Consider the following 16,336-nt stretch of genomic DNA (forward strand, 5'->3'; position numbering starts at 1 on the left):
CTCAATTCGGCCAAGCAGGCAAATTGACAAAATCCTATTTCCCACTTGAATGCTCCTAATCTACCATTGATCAAGTGGGCCACACCTACACAAAGAAATAGACATTTTATAGGAATGGAACCAATGATCTGCATTCAAATTGGATGGGTTCCCTAATTTGAGGATTTGAATGGCATATTTATAGGAGGTTGAAATGAATTAAGTCCAAGCCCGACCTGAAATATTGATTGGGTCATGCATGCAAGGCCCACCCAAAGGTTAAGCTAATAGGTCCAAGCCTCGCCCATAGGGGGGTTGACTTGGGCCGGTGGGACACCTGGGCCATTGCCACTGTGGTGAATGATGAGAATTTCAAGTTACCTTCGTTAATGATTGAAAAAGGGAAAAGGAGGACGATCTCTTTTGTCCTCTCTTTTTGAAGTTAAACCTCGCACATAAAACGTGAAGAAACAAAAGCCTGTTTAAATCCACACCGTTGTATTAATAGAGTTTAAGGGCCTGTTTGGACGGGCAGACTGGATGGGATTAGATTGTATTGGAAGGGATTGGAAGGAGCAATCCCGGATTGGCCGGGCATGCCAAATAGGCACGTTGAACTTCTGCCTGGATTGGAGCAATCCCATGGGATTGCCAGCAATCCACTGACATCACCATCATTACCTTGAAATCCACCCAATCCTTCCTAATCCCATCTATTTTGCCTAGGACATGTTTGGGTGGACGGATTGGAAGGGATTGGCCGGGCATAATCCCGGGATTGGCCAGGCGGGCCAAACATACTCGGTGATAGACTCCCTGGATATAGCAATCCCATGAGATTGCCAGCAATCCACTGACGCAGCCATCATTACCTGCCATCCACCCTAATACAATCTAATCCCATGGGATGGGCCTGTCCAAACACACCCTAAAGAATTGCATCTCTTAAACGCAAGGGGGTCGTAGTTGAAAATAAAATATTTGTACTGGGAATGATTATAAACATTCAAACTATTCTCTTATACGGTAGAGCTTCTATGGGGTCCACTGTGATGTGTGTGTGGAATGCAAACTGTGCATAAGGTGTGCCGCCGTAGATCGATAATAAGATAAAAGATCAGGCCAATCCAAAACTCAGGTGGACCACACCACAGGGACTAACGTAACATCCTGCCTAAAAAATCTAAATTCAAGTGGTTTGGCCCACCTGAGCCATGAAATGACTTGATTTTGGGGTGTTCATTCTTCCTCGGCAGCTTCTGATGATTTGGATTGGATGACCTAAAGAATGAGTTATCTAGATCATTTTTAACACTGACGGAAACATGAGATAAACTCACTTTTGAGTGGCAACCAAGCGAGCCTAAGGTTATCTCAACCAATATTTACTTGAACAGACTAACATCTCCATTAGCGCATGGTAAAGAAAAGAAATTAAGGATCCCAACGATAGAGAATGATCAATCTAACACTTGGGTTGTCAATGGCCTAAGCTTGGGTAGGCCCATGCTTAGCCCCTTTAATCTTGTTGCCCAAAATTTAGTTATGGACTCCATCTGTGGGCCTGATTTGCAGGTAGATTCCATAAATGGACTTACTAGCTAGGCATATATCTCAATAGAAAATATCGTTAATGCTACGATCAACCTGTCCTATGGGCCTAGAAATGAGCCCATGCATGGACCATGGTTGATGGGCTTTGAAGCTTAACGGGCCTGCCTCACCTATTAACGGCCCTGAATAAAACTTAGAGATTTGCTGACCCCAATGCATGTAGAGGTGACCCCTCTACAAGATAGCACGTGTGCTAAGTGCAAGATCCAGGCGATCGCATCGAGCTAGGTTTTGATTTTATTTATTTATTTAACTAGTTCCAAATTGTTCATGGGTCCAAATAGTCCAATATATATTTTTCTCCTCCATGGATGACAATGATTAAGATGCCTGTAGTGTGTAGATATCTCAGAGTTTCGACAAAAGTTGCACAAAGCAAAAGAATTTGCAACTACACTTGAAGGTTTTCATACTATATAAGCCAACGTCATGGTTCGATGGTCTAAATTGTTGATACGATGGACCCCACCGTTGATAGCCGATGAACCAAAAATGAAACCGGAAGAAAGGAGTCATGAAACTAATATCCTAATTGAAAGAAGCATCCATCCGGAAGAGATAAATACAAGGCAACATCTTGATCGCTTAAGGAATCTTTAAAGAAAACAATCCAAAATTTTTTGGCCGCTTCTATCTTAATGGCTTGTTTGGTAAAACTTATTTTCAGCACTTATTGTTGGGGGAAAAATAATATGACCTATAAAAAGTAACCAATTCTATAATCAGCACGGACCCAATGGGCTAAAACCACTTATGAGACATCTATTGGCAAATAAGGGCCTACCACAAAGTAGGTCGTCATAGCCATAAGTCCACTCAACAAATCGCCAACCCATTGAACAAATCGGTACAACTATGTGTCGATTATAGATCAGCCCCACCATAGGTCATCCATAGCTCGGCCATAGGTCAGCACTGTCTTCGACGAGGTCAATGGCCGTCAGAGTTCAACTAAAGGTGAATGCTGATCCGTAGAACGACTCAGTACTACTTCCATTATATCCGGCACCTTCGTCGCTTGAACTTGCCCTGAACAAATAGTTTGAGAATCTCTTATACGGCCCAAAGATCTCTCCCATGATCTTCCGAAGATAAGATTAGATCCTGGGCATCCCAGACAACCGTAATCCCGAGAAGATCCCCGGGAGATCTATATACCCATGCGGGAAGATCTGCGGTATAGCAGGAGTCCTAAACGGGGAAGGCTTCCAACAAATGTTATCTTCCCTACTAAATAGAGAAGATTTCCTGCTCGTATGATCTTTCCTCTCGACTATATAAGTGGATCCTTAGATGGTGAAAAGTACATTCATAATACTCAATCACATACACGACTGGTGACTCTTTTCCTGAAAGATCACCTCATATAAAGACCCAATTTCCTGACTTAGGCATCAGAGGGTCCCTTGTACTAGCCAGGGTCTCCTTTGCCTCTTACTTTCTTGTGTGCAGGTTTTAGAGGGTTAACCAAGGAGGGTCCACAGGAAAATTGCATCAACAGTTTGAGACCGTCTATGGGAACACAGAATCAAAGCCGTTCCCTGCCTTACCAGAGCGATTACAATTGCTTGAGGGAAAAAAGAAGACCCAAATCTCCCTAGCTACACCTGACCTAATGCCTCCTCCGGAACAACTTGATAGTCATTGGGGTTGCTCTTCTCAACATCAGGCTGATTCTGGCCCCGAGAGGCAGGGTCAGCGGTCACGCGTCAAAGGAGGTCAATTGAACTCCCTCAAGCAGTAGGTTGAAATGTTGAATAACAACATGAACTCCATGAGACAGTTGCTGGAACAACTACAACCACAGTATGTATAAAAGACCAACAGGGAGGATGAACAAACAAGCCACAATCTTCCCTAGCTTTCTAGCACACATGCCGCCTCCTAGAAGAGCTGACGATAAGGCTAGACCAAGCCAGCCCCTTCTCATATTTTCGGGATTGCAGCTTTGCCCACTTCTGACCTACGCAATGAGCTAGATCGGAAGAAGCGCGTCAAAGCCCTGATCGAAGCTACTGCCGAAAGCGGCAAACCTTGGGAAGTTGAGCTCCAGGATTTAAATGGTCATATTGGGGATATGCGAAAAGCCTACTGCACGAACGCACCAACCTCGATGGAAGCAATAATGGAGGAATCTGAATCTCCATTTACCATCAACATCATATGGGCATGCCTGCTGGATAGGTTCGTCTACCTCAGATCACTCCATTATCAGGAAATACCAACCCATCGGAGCACATAGAGTCCTTCATGGTCTATATGGAACTCCATAACGCATCTGACACAGTAATGTGCCGAGTTTTCTCCCGAACCCTAACTAGAGCTGCCCGACTGTGGTTCAAACAATTGAAGCTGAACTCCATTAGTTCGTTCTCTTAGCTTAGGCAGGTCTTCGTCACAAACTTTATCAGGGGAAAGAAGAGACTCAAACCGGTCGCCCACCTCCTTCATGTCATTTAGAAGGATGACGAACTACTAAAAGATTACATCAAACGCTTCAACCTAGAAAAAGCGTATTGAAGAGCTCGCCCTAACCACGATCATGGGAGGATCGAGAGATTGTTAGTTCCTCTTCTCACTGGACAAAAAGTCTCCAACAAGAATGACCGATCTACTGAACAGGTCACAGAAATATGCTAATGCCGATGATGCCTGCATCTTACGAGAGACTGTCCAGAACAAAGCTCCCCCGACCAAAGAACAACAGACAAGGGAAGAATGAAGTTTGGCTGCTAAGAACAAAAAGAGGAAGGATGACCAATCACGCGACGCCTATTGATTGAATAAGTGGCCCGATAGAAGGTTCAAGACGTATACTCCTCTCAATAAAATGCCCAAACAAGTCTTAATGGAGATTTAAGACAAGTGCATCTTCATGTGGTTGAGCAAGTTGAAATCTGACTCTAACAGAAGTAAGAGCAAATATTGTTTCTTCCATCGGGTCACGGTCATCTGACATGTGACTGCTTCGACCTCAAGCAGGAAATCGAGGCACTTATTCGTAGCGGTCATCTTGAAGAATACATCAGCCATCGAGAAGAACGGGACAAGATGTGCCCCATGTCAACAACGAACCAGCAATGAGAAATCTGTACTATCTTCGGGGGACCTGGGGGTAGAGGAGATTAGAATAAGGCTTGAAAAGCCCACGCACGAAGCATCGTTCATTCCAACCCAAAACATGAAATCCTCACGACCAGCCGACCTTCGAAAGAACAAAAGGTGGAGACTTGCAATCTGACCTTTACCGAAAAGGATGCTTGAGGGATCCACCATCCGCACGATGATGCGCTCGTGGTCAACCTGACCATAGCCAATCTTAAAGTGTTCTGAATCCTTGTGGACATTGGATCATTGATAGATATCCTCTTTGTGCAGGCATTTAACAAGATGGGAGTTGGTCGTCGAGACTTCGACCTATCAAAACTCCATTACTCAGTTTCTTTGGTGTCAATGTCATATTAGAAGGATCAATATAGCTTACACTAATAACCAGAGACAGGCAGAACTAGGTAACTACGATGATTAACTTCCTAGTAGTGGACTGCCCATCTGTCTACAATGTAATCCTCGGCTGTCCACCCCTCAACGCCGTGCGAGCTGTGGTCTCAACCTACCACCTGACCATGATATTCTCTATCGAACAAGGCACCGGATCAGTTAAGGGAGACCAACATGAAGCTCGATAAAGCTACACGATGGCACTAAGGGCTTCACACCAGACGATGACAGTCACCTCTTTGGACCCTCACGAGGATTCTGAAGAAAGAGGGTTTCCCATGGAGGACCTTGTTCTCATCCAGATCGGCGATTCCGTCCCATCATGAACAGTCCAAATTGGGTCGTCCCTGAAACCTCTATTATGGGACAGAATGATAGCCCTCCTTCGATGTTATGCAGACGTCTTCGCGTGGTCTTATGAGGACATGCCCGACATCGACCCAAAAGTCATCGTGCATCGCTTGAATGTCGACCCCGACCACCGACTAATTTAACAGAAGCACCTGCGCTTAGCCCTGAACGATATGCAGTGATCGGAGAATAAGTTGACAAACTTCTCAAAGACGGATTCATTGAGGAAGTCTTCTATCCGGACTGGATAGACAACATAGTCTTGGTCAAAAAGTCTAATGGGAAATGGCGGGTCTATGTTAACTACACAGACCTGAACAAAGCCTGTCCCAAATATAGTTTTTCTCTACCTTGAATTGATCAGCTTGTCGACAGCACTGCAGGGCATGATCTACTTAGTTTTATGGATGCTTATTCTGGTTATAATCAAATTGTAATGCATCCCTATGACAAGATGAAAGTAGCCTTTGTCACTAACAAAAGTTTTTTTTTGTTACTGAGTTATGCTATTTGGTATGAAAAATGCTGGAGCCACTTATTAGCAACTAGTCAATAAGATATTCGCCCATCAAATAACGCGAATAATGGAAGTCTATATTAACGATATGCTCATCAAGAGCATCAAGGTTACAAATCACATTTCCAATCTCGAAGAAATGTTCCTCGTCCTTTGTAAATACAAGATGAAGTCGAATCCAAACAAATGCGCCTTTGGGGTTAGTTCGGGAAAGTTTCTTAGTTTCTTGGTCAGTTAACAGGGAATTGAAACAAACCCTGAGAAGATCAAAGCTCTACTTGACATGGATTAACCAAAGACGACCAAAGATGTTCAATGACTTACAGGAAGGATCGCCGCACTCAATCACTTTGTGTCCCGAGCTACAGACAAATGTCTCCCCTTCTTCAAATAGCTGCAAGGGAAGCAAGTAGTAGACTGGACAGAAGAATGTGAGACGACCTTCCAAAAGCTCAAGCAGTATCTAGGGTCACCACTACTACTCTCCAAACCCGAAGATGGAGAATCTTTACTATTATACTTGGCTGTTTCCGATGCAGTAGTTAGCTCGGCCCTGATTTTGGAGAACGCAGGGAAGCAATTCCCAGTGTACTAGTAAGCAAAGCCATAGTTTCAGCTGAAACCAGATATCCAAGCCTAGAGAAGTTAGCACTGGCATTGGTCGTTTCTTCTCAACGATTACGACCGTACTTCCAAGCTCATACCATCGTTGTCTTAACTAATCAACCACTCCGACAAGTAGTCTAAAAGCTCGAAGCTTCGGGAAGACTGACCAAGTGGGTGATCGAGTTAAGTGAGTTTGACATAAAGTACCGACCCCAAACGACCATTAAAGGTAGTGGCGGACTTTATTGCTAAAATAACTTCTACACTCGGACAGGAAACCAACCTACTTTGGTTAGAACTTATCCCGGAAGTTGAACCAAGTCAGGCATCCGATTACTAGGTTGATCCTGACCTACCCAAGTGGACACTACATGTTGATGGCCCATATAACTCTAAGGCAAGTGGGGCCAGGATAGTCCTGGAGACCCTAGATCGTACATGCATACAATATGCCTTAAGATTTGAATTTCAAGCTGAAAAGGCCAAGCTATATATCCTAGAGGGGGGGTGAATAGGACAATGCCAAATAAAAACTTATAACAGCGGAATTAAAAAGAAAATGATAGCCAAAATAAATTACAATGCAGAAAAGAAAAATAACCTCAAAATTCAGATTTTGAGAGGTTGATACAAATGTTATTCTAAGGACAACCTTACACCAAAAACCAGAGTTTATGGTAGGACAACCTTATTTCTAGAAAGGTCTTTGTATTAAATCTCAAATCGAAGAGGAATACAGAATTAAATACAAACTGAATTGAAATAACTTGTAATAAAAAATGTATTGTTCTAGGGACAGCCATACACCATAAAAATGGCAGGGCAACCTTGCTGGAACAACTTTCAAATGAAATTGAAAATCAAGTTGATAAAGGAATAGCTGAAAATAAATTCTAAACTATTACAAAATTCTCACAATGCTTGAATTAAATGATTACAACATTCACCACCATACATACATCCCACAAAAGAATAATTAAAGATTTAGAAGAATAAATCAATCAACCACAACACAAGGGTTTATAGTGGTTCGCCTGTGTGTTCACCAACTGTTAAACAACAGCCACACAAAATGCTACTCCACTCCTAATATCCTCACACAGGGGATATTAGCGTTCACTAAAAATAGGTTTTCCCAGGTTCACCCAAAACCTTTACAATTGTGTCTTTGTCTGTGGGCTTACACAATTAAAAAAACCCCACTTCTGAGTTTTCCTGGCTCTCCTCAGAAAACCAATACAACAAGATTTTTCTGGCAAATCTTGAAAGAAACCAAAACAGAAAGGTATTTACAATTAAATGTAAAATACCTGATTATCTCCTTCGTTGTAGCAGCCCGGTAGAACCAAATCAGAGTAGATGATTGAATGTCCAAGTTCAATGTCCAGTACTTGATTACAATGGTTCTAATTCTAATAGATTTTAAATTAAACCGAATAGGGCTTGCCTTAATTGATTTTGATTCCAAAGAAAGGGAATAACAATTCCTCTTATCAAATTAGATTGGAATAGCAGAAACAAAATCAATTAAATAAAGCTAAGGAAAGAGAATATTAAATAAGCACACTTAGCTTAGATGGAGCACAGAATTATCTCTCAGAAGTTTGACGAAGATTGGCTTGAATAGATTAATTAATTCGATGATTTCTTCTGAGATTCGTGCACTATTTATAGGTGAGAAGATCGGGTCTTCGACTGGTATAGAGTGCTCTTCGACTAGTCGAAGCAATAACAGATATTTGAAAAATCCGGCGGGATATGCTTTGACCGTTCTACGACTGGTCGAAGCTCTCCTACGACTGGTCGTAAGTCACCTACGACTGGTCGTAGGTCCTGTAAAACTTCGTTGGAATTCGAGTCGAAGATGCAGTCGACACTGTTCCTACGACTGGTCGAACAGATTCCTGGACTAGTCGAAGCCTAACAGATTTCATCCGGAATTTGTAACAAACTCACGACTGATCGAGGAATTTCTTAGACTGGTCGAAGCAAGTCTAAGACTAGTCGAAGAAGGCCTAGGACTAGTCGAAGAACAGACCAATCACATGTAAAATAAACATTTGGTTTATGTATCCGAAATGACCTACTTCTAAGGTCAACCTATGGTCAATCAAACCTCAATCATGAAGTATGGACATTGAAACATTAGGAACAAGTGACCTTGAAGTATCAGCCTTGAAGTCTTGATGTAGATCAAACTTGAAATCTTCATGTAGCTCAATCTTGAAAGGGTCTTGAGTTCTTTACCAACTGCCTTGTACTCTTCAGCTTGAGTCTTGTCTTGTGAGCTTAGCTTGTTCATGAATGTTGATCCTTGAGAGAGCTTCACTTATGCAAGTTATATATAACATAACAGTGATTTTGGCACCACAAATTTGACAACAGACAGGGATATAAACTATAGCACTTACAATCTCCCCCTTTGTCAAATTAGTGACAAAACACATAACCAAGATAAACAAAAGTAAAACAACTGGTTAATACATGCAAATCAATATTCAATATTCAACATTCAACCAGTTTCAACCAGTTTCAACATTCAACCAGTTTCATTCAACAAGATCAAACATATACTCCCCCTGACTCCCCCTGAGTAACATAACCAATGCTACTCCTCTCATAATCACATTAAGAACAAACCATTCTCCCCCTTTTTGTCACAATATGACAAAGGAGAACTAAATAAAGGAATTCATGAGAGTAAACATGAGGAGATAAGCATAAAACATGAGTATAGCAAAAGAGTGATAGCATCACATAGAATAAATATCCAGCATAAAATAACAATAGAATCCAACTCTAAATCAGCCAAGTGCTAAGTTATAAAGTTATTACAGACCAGAAGTCTCATAAAAACTACTCAGAACTAGAACTTGATGAAGGAGCAGGAATAGAGGGATCAAGTTGGTGCATGCCTTTGTTCAAGCGCCTGAGATATTTGCGCATGTACTTGAATTGCAAATCATGAGCAACAGACATGTTTTCCAACTTAACATTTATATTCTCAACTTTACCCTCTAATGCACTCAGACGTGCATCAACATCAGATGGTACAAAATCTGGATCATTTGCTGAGTCAGAATCCAATTCCTCAAAAATGTCATCCATATTAATGTCAACACCAGCTTCTTCAGGACCACCACCACCACCACCACCTTGTTCAGGAAGCAGATCCAACTTCATCTTATTAATATTTGTATTGTTGAAGATCAGATGATAGATTGGTGCTTCATCAACAGGCATATCGACTAACATATGTGTAGCCAATACATTCATAAAATAGGCAAAAGGAATGTCACTATGACCAGGATGGAGTCGAAACTGAAGAATGAAATGACAGATTAAGGATGGCAAACAAATCTGAGTACCATTGGAAATAGCATGGATAATACGAACCATAAACGAAGTCAAGTCTGATTTATTACCCGAACGAGGATACAGATTAGACACAAAGATTCTGTGGAGAATTCTGTATTTGGGTAACAAATACCTTACGGGGAGCGCATTCCCTTTTTGAGTCCATTGAACATCCATGTTGCACAAGTCTCTAGTGAGCATGCGTTTTTCAGCCATTGAGGGTATATCAGTTAAATTATGAATAGGAATACCCTCATCATTCACAGGAATGTCCATAAGGGCTGAAATTAAATGACAATCAACGTCAAAAGGCCCTTCTCTAGTAGAAATTTGAAAAGTTAAATTATCCTGTGAAAATGCACTAATAAATGTAAACATGGATTGGGCAATGGACCGGTATGCAGGCCTACCCCAATGCAATAAGTTAATCCAACCTACAGCTTTAAGCAAAGGAAGGATGTCAAAAGGTGCAATGTGATTGACATCAACAGGATGTTCAACAATAACATTACGTGATCTAATGTCCCTAACATATGATGGATCATCATTGGGAACCATAAGATGACGTTTAGAGATAGCGGTCGATCTGGAGGAAGAAGAAGGACCACGTGAAGTAGTTTTTCTACCTCTAGAAGTCATTTGCAACAAGGATTTCAAGAAAATAGGAAGTTGTAAAGGATTGAGAAGTGGGTTTATACAAAATAGATTTTTCAAAATCCAAACCCCAAATCTCAAAGATTTTCAAAATAGAAAGCTTCAAGAGAGAAAAGGAAACAATCTTGACACAAATCTGTAAGAAAAATGGGATTTGGAACACTAACCTTGAAGAACTTGAAGGATGGGTTCGACAAGTCGAAGTTCGGCTCCAAGGAGAAGAAAGAAGAAATGAGGAAGAAAGAGAAAAATCCTCAATTTCAAGTGAAACCCGTGTTCCACGACTGGTCGTGGGTATCTACGGCCGGTCGTAGGACGACTGGTCGTGTATACTCACGACTGGTCGAATAAAACCCAAAAATTCAAATTTCTTGCAATTTAAAAAAAAATTGGAATTTAATCTAGCAAATATATACACTATAATACAAGAAGGCATAAATTATCAATTTAAAATGCACATGCCAAGATCAAATTTCATCTTTTTGAACCTGCTTTTATCGAGAGGTTTTGTGAAAATGTCAGCTCGTTGATCTTCAGTAGGAATATATTCTAGAGATATAACTTTTTCTTCTACTAATTCCCTTATATAATGAAATCTAATGTCAATGCGCTTAGTACAAGAATGCTGAAAGGATTTTTTGAAATATTTATCGCACTGGAATTATCACAATGTAATAACATAGAATCCTGTTTAATTCCATAATCACTTAGCATTCGTTGCATCCAAACAAGCTGTGTACATGCATTACCAGCTGCGATATACTCAGCTTCAGCTGTTGAAAGTGATATAGAATTTTATTTCTTACTAAACCAGGAAACTAGACAATTTCCAATGTAAAAACAACCACCACTGGTTGATTTTCTATCATCTAGATTACCAGCCCAGTCAGCATCCGAGTACCCAGCTAATTGGACATTGGTTTCATGAGGATACCAGAGACCAAGATTTACAGTACTTGCGACATATCTAATAATTCGCTTGACAGCAATCAAGTGAGATTCTTTTGGATCATATTGATATCTTGCGCAAATACCAACACGTAGAGAAATATTAGGTCTACTAGCAGTTAAATATAACAAACTACCAATCATACTCCGATAAAGTTTTGAGTCAACATTTATACCATTAGAGTCTTTTGATAGTTTCAGGGTAGTACTCATAGGAGTATCGAAATTCTTGCCATTCTCAAATCCAAATCTTTTGATTAGATTCAAGGCATACTTAGATTGAGAAATGAATATTCCTTCAGGTTGTTGCTTTACTTGCAATCCAAGGAAATAAGTCAATTCCCCAACTATGCTCATTTCGAATTGTGATTTCATCAAATCTGCAAACTCAGTAGTCAAGTCAGTACAAGTTGATCCATAAATGATATCATCAACATAAATCTGCACCATTAAGATATGATCATTATGTTTCTTAACAAACAGAGTTTTATCAACAGATCCCATTTGAAAATTAGGACTTAAAAGAAATTTTGTTAGTTTCTCATACCAAGCCCTAGGTGCTTGTTTTAATCCATAAAGTGCCTTTTTAAGCCGATACACATGATCGGTATTTTTGGAATCTTCAAATCCCATTGGCTGTTCAACATAGACTTCTTCATGTAAATCGCCATTTAGAAAAGCACTTTTCACATCCATCTGATAGATCTTTATCTTTCTAAAACATGCAATGGATATAAATAGTCTGATAGATTCAAGACGTGCTACTGGTGCAAAGGTTTCATCAAAATCAATCCCTTCAATTTGAGTATAACCTTGTACCACTAGTCTAGCCTTGTTTCTAATTATATTTCCACATTCGTCAGACTTATTTTTGAAAATCCATTTTGTTCCAATGATGTGTTTATCTTTAGGTCTTGGTACGAGATACCAAACATCATTTCTTACGAATTGGTTGAGTTCATCTTGCATCGCAACAATCCAGTTCTCATCAGCAAGAGCTTCTTTTACGTTAGATGGTTCAATTTGGGATGTAAAACATACATAATTACATATATCCTCAAGTTGTCTACGGGTGCGAACACCGGTGAGAGGGTTTCCAAGAATTTGAGTGGTTGGATGATCTTTAACAGTCCTCAACTCAGAATCAGTCTGATTTGATGAAGTATCGGGTTTATCAATGATTAGTACTTCATCATTATCTGAATTAGAAATTGGTGTGTTTAAATGATCATCAATGACAACATTAATGGATTCTTGAATCACACCAGTCCTTTTGTTTAGGACCCTATAAGCTCGACTGTTTAAGGAATATCCTAGAAAAATCCCTTCATCACTCTTTGTATCGAATTTTTCCAAATTTTCATGATCACGTAAAATATAGCACTTGCTGCCAAAAACTCGAAAGTATTTAACAGTAGGCTTTTTATTGAACCACAATTCGTAAGCCGTTTTATTATTATCTTTGCTAGTGTAGACTCGGTTAATAATATAGCAAGCTGTGTTGACTGCTTCAGCCCAAAGATTTTTAGAGAGCTTCATGCTATTCAACATGACATTAGCCATTTCTTGAAGTACCCTATTCTTTCTTTCTACAATTCCATTTTGTTGTGGAGTTTTGGGAGCAGAGAATTCATGTAATATTCCTTGGTCGGTACAGAACTTCTCAAAATTGCTATTCTCAAATTCAGATCCATGATCACTACGAATTTTACTGATTTGAGAAGATTTTTCAGTTTGAATCCTTTTGAGAACTTTTCTTACTTCATCAAGGGTTTCAGATTTGTTCCTTAAGAAGACTACCCAAGTAAATCTGGTAAAGTCATCAACTATTACCAAGATATACTTTTTACTACCACGACTTTTCATTCTGGTAGGTCCTATCAGATCCATGTGGAGAAGTTCGAGTGGTCTTGATGTGGTATTTGAATTCACCTTTTTGTGTGAATTCCTTGTTTGTTTGCCTATCTAGCACTCACCACATATTTTATCTAATTTTTGAAGTTTGGGTAAACCTTTTACAAGTTCTCGTTTGCTCAATCGATATAAATTTCGATAATGTACATGTCCAAGACGTTTGTGCCATAAATCAGTCTCGTCTGTATGGACCATGTAACATGTTTGATTAGATGAGTTGGATTCACTAATAATATAGCAATTTTTAGACGTTCTACGTCCAGTTAATATTACAGAACCCTTATTGTTTAGTATTTCACAGCTTTGATTAGAAAACCGAACATTATGGTTATTATCACATATTTGTGATATACTAAGCAAGTTATGTTTTAAACCTTCAACATATAAAATATTTTTAAATACCGGAAGATTAAAAAGTTGAACCGTACCTTGGCCTATAATCTTGCAGTTGCTACCATCACCAAATGTGACTGAACCATCAGTCATATCTTTCAGATCGGTGAATAAAGCTTTGTCACCTGTCATATGCCTGGAGCATCCACTGTCTAGGTACCACTTTGAATGACTTGTTGCTTTGAAAGCAGTGTGAGCAACCAAGCAGGTAACTTTAGGAACCCATTTCATAACTGTTTTGGGTTTAGGAACATAGTTGGTCTTCTTTTGTGTACATTTGTAGGAATGACCTATAGAGTTAGATTTTAAGAGCTCCTTGAGTAAATCAACTATCTTTTCAGTTAGTGGATTTCGTTTCTAATTAAAGTTGACATGGCTGCTTCTAGGTTTTTGAAAAGTTTTTAAATTTTTAGAAAAATCTTGATAAGTACTTTTTCCTTTTGAGTTTGAGGACTCTCCTTTAACAAACATAGGAGGAGTATACATTTGTTTAGGAGATAAATTTTTATCATAACCCAACCCGGATTGATCGCCACATTTTCTAGATCCGGATAACAGTTTTTCTAACTTTGGATCACCTTGGGCATATTTCCATGTGTCCTTTAGACTCAGAAGAGAAGATACTTCAGTTTTAAGTTTCTCAATTTCAGATTTTAAATCAATAATTAGGGAGTTTTTGAATTCCAAATCGCATTTTGATTTTTCAAAACAATCTGAAATTTGTGATTTTTCTAATACAAGTGATTCAAAACAATTTTTGAGTTTAGAAAACTTTTCTTTTTGAAGTTTAAGTTTGACAGCAATTTTATAACTTTCCTTATATAGGGCATTGTAAGCGTCTTGAAGATCATCTTCATTTTCACATTCACTATTCAGATTTTCTTCACTTGTAGAGTCATTATCTGAAAATGTGAATTTGGCTAGAGTCATAAGAGCTTTAACCTCATTGCCCGACTCAGTTTCAGAATCTTCTGATTCAGAAGAACTTTCAGAATCAGATGATTCATCCCATGTAGCCAACATACCATTCTTCTTGGGTTTGTCCCTTTTAGGACATCTATTTGCTAAGTGCCCATATTCTTGATAGTTGTAACAATGACTATCTTTCAAAGATTTTCTAGATTTAGGTCTAAACTTCTTTTTATCATTTGATTTTTGAAAATCAACCCTTTTCTTGCTTTTGAAAATCTTGTAAAATTTTTTAGCTAAAAGAGCCATATCATCTTCTGAATCAATCATCTTTTGAATTATATTTAGAAGATTTTAGTGCGATAGATTTTCCTTTAGGAGCTTTAAAGTTTAACTCGTAGGTTTGTAGTGAACCAACTAGTTCTTCTACCCTCATATTATCCGTATCACGAAGTTCCTGGATCGCGGTTACTTTAGAATTGAACCGTTCAGGAAGTGGGCGTAATATTTTTGCACATACTTTACTTTCTGGGATTTTATCGCCAAGACCCCACATTGAGTTTACAATGTCATTCAATCTAGTGTAAAAGTCCATAAACATTTCATTTTCCTCCGTATGAATTTCTTCAAATCTGGTTGTGAGGAGTTGGACTTTAGATTTTTTGACAATTGTAGTACCCTCGTGTGTCATTTCTAATATATCCCAAGCTTGCTTTGCAGTATCACAGGAAATGATTCTTTTGAACTCATCCGGTGATAGTGCGCAAGTAATTGCATTTAATGCTTTAGCATTTGCACTACTCTCACTTTTCTGAAGGGTGGTCCATTGGTAATATGGTGTGACTTTCATTGATTTTGAACCATCAACCCCAGTAACTTCCATGATAGGAGGATTCCATTCAGTCACTGTGGCTTGCCACACATTTTCATCCATTGATTTGATGAAGATCCTCATTCTGGCTTTCTAATAGGCATAGTTGGAGCCATCAAAGGGTGGAGGCCTAGTGACTGAAAGGCTATCAAAATTTGACATCTTAAATAGCTTAAATCGTTAGCTCAGGAATTAAATCCAAGAATTAAAAAAGAGCTATTAGGCTCTGATACCACTTGAAAAGGCCAAGCTATATGTCCTAGAGGGGGGGTGAATAGGACAATGCCAAATAAAAACTTATAACAGCGGAATTAAAAAGAAAATGATAGCCAAAATAAATTACAATGCAGAAAAGAAAAATAAGCTCAAAATTCAGATCTTGAGAGGTTGATACAAATGTTATTCTAAGGACAACCTTACACCAAAAACCAGAGTTTATGGTAGGACAACCTTATTTCTAGAAAGGTCTTTGTATTAAATCTCAAATCGAAGAGGAATACAGAATTAAATACAAACTGAATTGAAATAACTTGTAATAAAAAATGTATTGTTCTAGGGACAGCCATACACCATAAAAATGGCAGGGCAACCTTGCTGGAACAACTTTCAAATGAAATTGAAAATCAAGTTGATAAAGGAATAGCTGAAAATAAATTCTAAACTATTACAAAATTCTCACAATGCTTGAATTAAATGATTACAACATTCACCACCATACATAC

The sequence above is a fragment of the Magnolia sinica genome, chromosome 16 (genome assembly GCF_029962835.1).
Source record: "Magnolia sinica isolate HGM2019 chromosome 16, MsV1, whole genome shotgun sequence".
Lineage (NCBI taxonomy): Eukaryota > Viridiplantae > Streptophyta > Magnoliopsida > Magnoliales > Magnoliaceae > Magnolia > Magnolia sinica.